The sequence below is a fragment of the Siphateles boraxobius genome, unplaced genomic scaffold (assembly GCF_051911475.1).
Source record: "Siphateles boraxobius isolate OS27281-9 unplaced genomic scaffold, OSU_SipBor_1 66, whole genome shotgun sequence".
Taxonomy (NCBI): domain Eukaryota; kingdom Metazoa; phylum Chordata; class Actinopteri; order Cypriniformes; family Leuciscidae; genus Siphateles; species Siphateles boraxobius.
This window is the reverse complement of record NW_027509193.1, coordinates 16,602,703-16,612,500: the sequence shown is the minus strand read 5'-3', so window position 1 is coordinate 16,612,500 and position 9,798 is coordinate 16,602,703. Positions and strand designations below refer to the sequence as shown.

At 38.5% G+C, this 9,798-nt stretch overlaps 1 protein-coding gene across 6 annotated transcripts in view; it reads right to left on the bottom strand.

The window, feature by feature from the left end:
* The window catches only part of septin12 (septin 12), a 63,319-nt gene that overhangs the window by 26,405 nt on the left and 27,116 nt on the right, over positions 1-9,798 (bottom strand). The window contains exon 1 of one of the 6 annotated variants that reach the window (XM_077212554.1): positions 3,087-3,241. The exons of 2 other annotated variants lie outside the window; for them this stretch is intronic. The gene's annotated coding sequence lies outside the window, so the exon portion shown is untranslated. Of the gene's footprint in view, positions 1-179; positions 357-3,086; positions 3,242-9,798 lie in introns of those variants that run through there. 3 more of the 6 variants (XM_077212553.1, XM_077212551.1, XM_077212552.1) reach the window with 3 other exon arrangements.

Sequence of the window (9,798 nt, the reverse complement as noted above, 5' to 3'; positions counted from 1 at the left end):
CAGCCAACAACTAAATCACAACATGTACCTACAGCACTCCCAGCTCAACACAACAGCCAAAACTCGCAAACCACAACCGATTCTATTGAAATGACAGCTAGTTAGCAGATTACACAAACCAGAAACATTCAAGGGGAAAGATTGGTATGGTAAAATATTAACAGAAATCAGTCTTTTACCTTAGCAGATAAGTGGGATCCTGGAGCAGTTGCCAGGCCCCATGTGCTGTCAAAGAGTGAATTGCAAACTGCTCAGGATGTCAGTTACGAGAATGTGTGAGTCTATACGTGTCTGTGTGAGGGTGTGTCGTAGCATAACCACAGACAGCACTGAGGGTGATGCATTTCCTCGCCTTTGGGCCTCTCTCTTCCTGGTTGTATTTTAACTAGTTTTATGCCACACAAAAGAAAGGCCGTTTCTCCAGCTCTGTTATCACCATGGTTACCTAAATAAGAGTGTTTCTCAAGAGTGGGATAAATGTTTATCCATTTTCCTTATGTCATCAGCACAAGTCTCTGTTAAAATCCCACCCTTGAGATACGAGGAAATGTCTTTCACAATCCCAGGCAGGTAAAGTAGAAAAATGGAAATGCAATCCTTGTGAATTGAATACAATCTGCTGGGATGCATGAATGGAAATACGGTACGGAATGAACTAAAAGAGGTTGTGGAAGGTTCCAGAAGAGGCCAATTCCCATCCTACAGTGTCTAACACACACACACACACACACACACACACACACACACACACACACACACACACACACACACACACACACACACACACACACACACACACACACACACACACACACACACACACACACACACACACACACACACACACGTGCCTGCAGCATTTCACCACACAGCGCATCTCTGCTGTTTTGGGAATTCTCTCTTCACCGCTGACAGGAAAAAGCATTTTGATTAATGTGGCAATCGGAAAATGACCTTTGCATGCGGCGAGAGCTGTCTATTTTACATTCAATATTTAATCATTTGATAAAGTATAGAACAAGCCCAATGACAGCAATTCATCACTTTCATCTAAAAGCCTTTCGCAAAGCTCAGAGCCACATGCGGGGTCTGTATGCTCCGCTGCGTCTACAGCTAATTAACTGACTGAGGTTTGTTAATGGAGTTTCCTACAAAGTGCTCTCCACCACCACATCGTTCTGGTCATTCCAGGTCATTATCTGATGACTAATGTATCTTTTCCTCTTCGAATCCACACACTCTGGACATCTATGCATGATAAGATACACTCACAACAAATCCAAGCCACTTTTTCTGACAAGGATTGACTTAAACCTAAAAAATGTGCAAAGAAAGTGACATTCTTTTTCTATCTATACTATCTATCTATCTAAAATGATAGTTCACCTGAAAATGAAAAGTATGTCATTATTTACTCATCTTCCTGTTGTTACAAACTTGTAGGACTTTCATTCTTTTGGGACACACAAAAGAAGATATTTTGAAGAAGGTTTAACTGTTTTTGATCATATAATGAAAGTCAGTGGGGTCCAAAAACAACATTGTATGGACAAAAAACCCTTTTTAAACCCCTTTTTGTGTTTTACTGAAAAAAGAAAGTAAGTAACATGAGAAATGAAGGACCAAATATCATTTTTTAGGTGAACTATCTTTTTAATTTCATAAAACCTTTGGCTGTAGAAAAAGAGGTTATCTAAACACAGCCGCTAATTTTTGCGGATGTTGATATGGTTGAGCAAAAAGGTGAGAGAGGAAGAGGAAGAGAAGGGGAGGAAGAAGTTGTTTGCTGTGCTACAAGGGACATTGAATTGCCACTAAGTGTCTCAATTATTGCTTCTCTTTAATTAAAAGCACATGTACGCACAGACGCTGTCAGTTCATTCATACTGTTGCCAGGGTAACCTCCCCAAAGAGACTGGAAGTATCGGGTTATAGCTGAGATCTCTCGAGACACACCGTGAGAAAGCTTCTGCTTCTTTACTCCAGCTTTGCTTGTGTGGGTTCAAGGGGTAAATTCAATTAAAGCATCTTAACCTCATCCTAATCCAAGCATATTTAAAAGGACATGGCAGACGGAAGAGAAGGATTCCTGAAGTCTGAGCCCGTCCTCTGGGGCTTTCTCAGTGTCTTCCACACACAGAGGGAGGGACAGGTGAGGACATAGCAGGAGGACAGTGGCAAACTTCCAGACATCTGTTAGAGCGTCTTCTAAACTGAGGAGATGCACAGCTGGACTTTCTGCTGAGAACTTTTCAGAAGGGAAGAGCATCACAGCACAACAAGTTTCAACTGAATTTGAACTAGGCCCTAAAAAGGTTCTATACGGTGTGCAATTAAAATTGGGCCAATTAATGTGGTGTGCAATTAAAAATTAATTTCAGCATTAGATACCTTCCTTTATACTGAATATTGTGCATAATGTTTATATAGCGTATATTCACTGTAATATTATGCATGTCACAGTGCAGCAGTGTTAACGGCTAAACTGAACTAAACTAAACTAAACCACAAACCAATCAACTAACTGGTTTTAATCAGTCAGATCCCTTAATAATCTGGCTTGGATTACTAACTAACTACAAAACAACTGACTAATAAACTAAACATCCAACTGACTAATAAATTAAAATAAAATAAACAACAAACCATCCAAATGCCAACTAACTAACTCACTCAATTGACTGGTCAGACTCCTTAATAATCTGTCTTACATTACTAACTAACTAACTAACTAACTAACTAACTAACTAACTAACTAACTAACTAACTAACTAACTAACTAACTAACTAACTAACTAACTCACTGGTTTGAATCATGGTCAGATTATAATAATTTAGCTTTAGTTGCTAACTAACAAACTGAATGAAAGAACAAACAAACTGCACAGCAAACTGACAAACCAACCGACTAAACTGAACAACAAACCAACCAACCAACCTAACTGTTACCTACCTACTTACATACCAACCATCTATCCGTTTTAGTTCAACTATATGAAGTAGAGTCATGCGTAAAAGTGTCCACATCAAACCACTTTGAGGTAAACGAATGCTTCCTAGTAACAGCTTACTAAAGAGCAACTTACCATCAACAGTGCACAAAGAGCTGAGTCGCGTCCTGCCCTGACAGCTGCTGCTCCTGATAGGGCACAATTTCCAAAAGCAGCAAAAATGACTGCATACAGTACAGGCACAACCACACACACAAACTCCCCCACACACTTCTCTTTTTTCACTTTCTATTTTGTTTTCTTTCCATTTACAGTTCACTCAAGGATTCTTGCCAAGAGGGTGTATTAAAGAGAAAAACACATGATCAACATTCACTTTCATATTCTCTATCTATTTTGTGTTTGTGTCATGGCCTATAAAAGCCTACAATATACCCAGTGAAATTCAGAAAACCATATCAATAAACGCAAGGTGACTTCATAATTATTCCTACTAACTATGGACCGCCTACTCCCTAGAGTGACTTAATCAAATTCATTTTGATAATATAATCGCTGACTCTTTAGCACTGGTTCAAGATGGCTCACCATGCTGGTTTTCACAACATATGTGGCTCTACTGAGTCTCGTTTCATTCTCAAAGCAGGATGCAGTTGTTCTTAGGGAGGGACGACCCTTCCAGGAAGCCCTGTCATGCTGTCCAAGAGGAAATCACCTTTCCCCTCTCCCCCTCATCCGGGCTGGGGAAAATGTGGGTCCAGAAGGCTCAGAACTTTGACCTTCTACACGAGATCTACAACACAATGTTTCAAGGCTCATGGATGGAACATTTGCAGTGTGATTTGATGGGATTTTAAACTTTTAAGATGCCCTCTGTATTTTTTTAACAATCAAAAAAATCAGTAGGTCGTTTTATTTTATAGCAGTTTGCCTCACGTGGGTGCCCATGTTGAAATCACATGACCAAATACTATTCCTTTTGCCTTAGTATTGTTCACACACGCTAGTTGAACGAATCGATCACGACTGACTGCAAATAGTGTGAAAAAAAAAACATTTGAAAAATAAATAAATAAAAATAACTGAATGCAACAATAACACATTTTATATAAATCTCTAGAAAATCTACAAAAGTGGAAGTGGTCTGAAAAGGGGAAGTGTCACAGATGTTTTTTTCACTAAAGTTTTCAAGTGAAAACTGGAAGTTAAACTTAACCCCTAATAGTCTTTTACTAACATGCCAACTTCAAGAAGGTCTCTGCCAGGAATGTGAGTCCCAGCGTAGCGAGTGTCAACACGTAAACACCCAACAGGTCGGGGCGAGAGACTCAGCACGTCGCTTAGAGCCGAAGATAAACATTCAGATGGAGACTGCACCACCCCTGCCCAGAGCAAAGGCTGGATACATAGAAACCACAGTAGCATAGTAATGTTTTTCCTAATTGGGCCATCCTCCAATTTGCTTTCAATGCAAGTAGTTTTGCAGTTTTATGGTGTTTTAATTGACAAGATGACATTAACTATTTATACATTCAGAAATGCCTTTGTCACACTGCCTGATCCATTTATCAGCAGTAAAACTAAATTAAATAATTAATTAAAAATTAAAAATAAAAAGTGATCAAAATTGTAAAAATACTACTAATAATAAATAAACAAACAAAATAACATGAATAACCATTAAGCACCTAATTCATAAAAGATAAAGAAAAATAGAAACAACATTAAATAATATAAATGAATGAAATAAAAATGAATTAAAATAACATTAATTTAACATTATATTGAATAACATAAATAAAATAACAATTATAATGTAATATATGTATCCCACCACATCACATCGGAGATAATAGGTCAAATAAGCAAACATTCATGTGCAACAACCAAAATATACCCAGATAAGCTCAAAAGAACAGAGCTACAGTTTCCTAGTCCCCTAAGGTGTTCGCCCTTTCCTTTCCACCCTTTTCCCCTCTTTTGACCCCCATTAGTGACACAAGGTCTCATTTGTACCCTTAATCTGTGCTAATGTGTAAGTTAACCCACTCATTTGCAGGGGAACATAGATGAAGGGAACAGCATTCCAGATGAGCTGCCTTGCCAGATCAGCATTTCACAATCCCACCCAGGATAAGGGTATGTTGTTAGGACAAGTAGGGTTTGCGTATGGGGTCACTAGAGATCGGGCATCTTTTTGGGATCAAAGGAGATTTGACCAACATGGTGCTTAACAAGAGAATGAGAATGAGAACTTCTGTTCAGAAAATAAAAATCATGCTCTCTCTCTTTTCTCCTCCAGGCACTCAAGAATAATTGACTCTTAATTATTGTTTTTATGTGATTAGAGGCTTATTTAAAGGGAAATAAGAACAAATCAGCATCTTTCAGTATGTCGTATAAATTCCTACAAAAAAGAGCACCCTCTCAAAGAGGCGTGCGTGAAGAGCTGATTACAGCTTTTTGAAAACGTATTAGTATCACTCTAAAAGAATGTGAGAATGCATGTTTTTACTCGAGTGAGTGAATGAATCTTTCAGAATAAAGGATTTCAATCAGTCGGGGTAATCTGACATGAGAACGCTGCTACCCCCTAGTGGTTGATCTGATAACTGCTGGATCATGCAAAGGCAGGCACTGCACTTTCAAGGAGAGTGAACCTGCATGCCAGAATTGCAGCGGATGAAAAGGAAAAAATTTAATCCATCCATCAAACTATCCATCTTCTCTTTAAAGCTGCAGTTATCATCCAAAGTGATGTAGGTCAGTCTCAATGAATGTGTCATAAGAGAATGTGATGGCGTTGCTGTAGTAAGCACATGACTGGAATGAGAGAGAGAGAGAGAGTATATCACTGATACTTTATCTGCTCATAGATGTTTTTTTCTATAATTTCTCCCCATTGTGGCGCTCTTTTACACTGAAACATACCTGCAATCTGTCAATGTTGCTCACTTTTTACGCTCAGGATATGTTACAGATCTTTTAAAAATACAATTAAAATCAAATGCAACTCATAAAGAAAATGAGTAGTGATATATATACTTTTTTTTGTTTACTTTGAAATACATTTTTGAAGATAAAAAAATTAGTTTTCAGATGCAAGGAAAATATTTAACTAATTTTTACATGAAGGGTATTCAACCAAACATTTTTAGAGTTTGTATAAACCTGTAAAAATACCATTCAGATATCCATGAAACCATATGGACACAAATATTACATTTCAAGACCTTTTTTTCCAAAAAAGTCCCACTCCTCATCTCAAACTTCCTATTCGCGTCACTGACCCTTAAATGATATATATCCACACTATATTGCCAAAAGTATTGGGACACCCCTCCAAATCACTGAATACAGGTGTTTCAATAACTTCCATGGCCACAGTTGTATAAAAAGCATCACAATCTCTGCAATACTTTTACTTCAATGAAAGGTTCGATTTTTGCAATTTTTTTGAATGAAAGATCAAAAGGATAAACAATGCAGATTTATTTTTTACAGCCATTTTTGATCATATTTACCAGGGGTGCCATTAATTCCCGACCACCACTGTACATGTAAGCTCATTCACAAACATTTCTAGAAACACGTACACACTCCAGACCCAAACATACACCACCATGGAGCACAGTGGTATCCGTTTCCCACTTTTCCTCTCCTCTAGAAAGGTTAGAGATGTTTAGAAAGCAGAATTTTGTCCCCCCCGGCTATGGCGTTTGATCCTGACACGTTGAAAAGAGGGTGTGATTTGTCCTGTAGTCGAGAGCACATCTGCTGTCTGACCTATATTTCCTGTACTTTACACAACTGATTGGAAAGACCACAGGGAAATGTGATGAGCAGGCAGCATCATGTTTCCAAAGCGAACATATAAGCTCAAAAGTCTGTATGTATGCCTGTGTGTGTATGGTGGAAAGGGGGAGTTCATGTATGTTAATGCATGTTTGAGCACAAACGCTTGCCTTGCCTTCCAGGTTAGTTAGAAAAGTCATCACATGAAGCCGCTGTTTTTACACAAGTCATAACTCTGGGTCTTTTCTATCAGCCTTGCCACGTTTACAAGTCCAGCCTTGCACTGTTTCCCCTGGGTTTGTTTTTTGGTGAAGCTGAGACAAATTGCCATGCCTACAGGCGCTACACCGTACTGTGGGAATACTGATGGTCCAGGCCTTTACACAGAGAACTGCTTCCAGATCAGACACCGCATCCTGCAGAAAAATCGTACCCAAACACTGCTTCTAATAACATGTCTGTTGCACACGGTTAATTACTCCATCACAGCTGCACACTACAACACTGAGTCAAAAAGACAGCCAGAAATATGGCTGAAATTCTCCTTGGATCAGAGTCCATCTATTGAAGCTGTAAGCACTAGGTGTGGCTAGGACCTGGTTAGGGGGCCCCTAGGGGAGTGTTTTGTTTTTTTTAGCTTCTCTTTCCTTTTAAAAATGAAGGTTCATAATTTGGCATCTATGGTTCCACGAAGAACCTTTAAGATCCATTGTATCTTTTCACTGCACACAAGATTCTTAAGATTATTAAAATGTTCTTTGCACTAAAAAATGGTTCTTTAAAAGAACTTTTCACCAAAAGGTTATTTGAGAAAACCCAAAATGGTTCTTCTATGGCATTGCTGCATAACCTAGCTAAGAGTGTAGGTTTTCCGGCTCTGAAAGGAACAAATTTCATGTGTCCTCCAAAACTGAGCAGTTGTCTTCCACATTGACACACAGATACCATGCTTTCTCAGGATCTCGGCAATGAGACGCTTTTATTATCATGTAATCAGTGACAGGTCTCACATACCCACCATGTTTGTGTAAGACGGTGCTGTAGTCAAAGTGGGTGAAGGGAGAAGACAAATTAAGCTTTAAGTTTTGAAAAAAATCAAGTCACCTTTATTTATAGAGCTCTTTATACAATTTAGTTTGTTTCAAAGCAGCTTTACAGTGAAAAACAGGAATGAATTAAAATGAAGCAGCTCTTTAAAAAAAGTCTAAAAAACCCTAAAAAAGTGTAAAAGCTGTGAAGTTTGAAGGGTTTATATAATTTTTTTAACTTAATTTCCCATAATGCATTCTGAATTGAACTTTTCTTGAATTGCAATTCAGTAAATTCCCTTCCTGTCATTAAAAAGGCAGGCCAAACATTTATTCTGATCATTTTTTTTTTACAATTAAAAAACAATAATAATAATAATAATAATGAGTGTGTGTGTGTGTAATTATCCTAATAATGACTGACATTTATAATACATCCGAGGGCATCTATCCCATTGTAACTGTTTCCTGCTCTGAGTCGATTTGTCCCCCCAAAGAGCTCAAAACAGCCTCATCCTTATTCCGTTTCCATTCTGCTGGCTGTGGAGAGTAACTGGTCAAGGCCCAGTGAAGCTGGGGCTTTCCTTTGCTCTAACAATAACCGGATCTCACCACCAGATGCTCTGTGTCTATCTCTCCCTTTCTCAGTAAAGATATCCACAGCGCTCTCCTAACTTTCCCTCGGTCTCATCACATTCTGTCCGAAGAACAGAAGAGAACGACACCCAATTATCAACAAGGGCTCCATTCATATCTTATCAAACAAACCCTGGACACAAAAGACTCAAGGAACCTCTTTCTTTGTGGTGCCCAACCCCCATTATTCCATGTCTTCCTGGCTTCAGCAGGGTGTCTGTGGTCCTTATCTCCAGACAGAAGGGTGAAGACTCTACGTAGCCTCAATTAATCTCCCTCTGGAATGAGCGTTAGCCTCATCAATTTGCTTAACTTACTCTGAGAGAGCAATCGCTGTAATTGAGTGCTCATCTAATTAGAAATCATTTACACCCACAAAACACGTATAGCACGTCGGGTTCAGTCTCTTTCAATAAAGCCGCCTTAGATGATTGGAGCTCTTCTGGTCCAGGGTCAGGAATGATCACACGGGTGTGAATGATTCTTATTGGAGGTGGCAAACACAGCTTGTGACATTTACTTTTCGAATTGATTTTGAAAGTTGGGCTACACATGAGGTGAGGTAGGATAGGTTTGGGATCCAAGGACAGATAGGTTTGGGATCCAAGCTAATTTCAATGACATTTGGTTCTATTAACATACTTTACCACAGTTTTCCCTGCATTGCTATTCAGTATGAAACATACAGAGCGACTAGTGACACTCGATTCTCGATTAAAAGACTCAAATCAGTTATTTTTAGAAAATCAAAAGACATACAGCACCACCAGTGAAATCTGAATCCCGAGGTAATTATTTTATAAGCTGGTTCTTTTTTAGTGAATCACAAACATACAGCATGACCAGTAAAGTCAGATTCTTGATGAATGAATCTTATGAGCCAGTTCTTTTGAGAGAATCACAACACAGCATAACCACCAGCAAACTCTTAGTCTTGACTCTTATAGGCCAGTTCTTTTGAAGGAATTATAAACACAGGGTTTGAATTCCTATTCCCAATAAATTATACTGAGTTATGTTGTTCCTAAGGCTGTTAATATTTAGGTTTAGTTCCTGACTGTCAGTATTATTTTATATAAATAAATAAAAACACTTTTTTGTTTGCTTAACAGTCAATATATTTAATTGTTTTATTTCTGTTTTTCAAATATTTCTTAACCATTACCAGAATCACCAAGAATAATCAGAATCGGAATGGCTCCTGATTGATTCCCATTCCTAGGGACAGCGCAACAGCCACAAATTTAAAGTACGGCTGATTTCTAATCATTCGAGAAAAAAATGCATTATGTGGCATGGTTTGAAAGATCAGTCATTGAAGTTTATTGAGGAGCTTATCGGTTCATTCAGCGGACAGGCCTGAGGAATGCAGATGCCAGCAGTGGGTT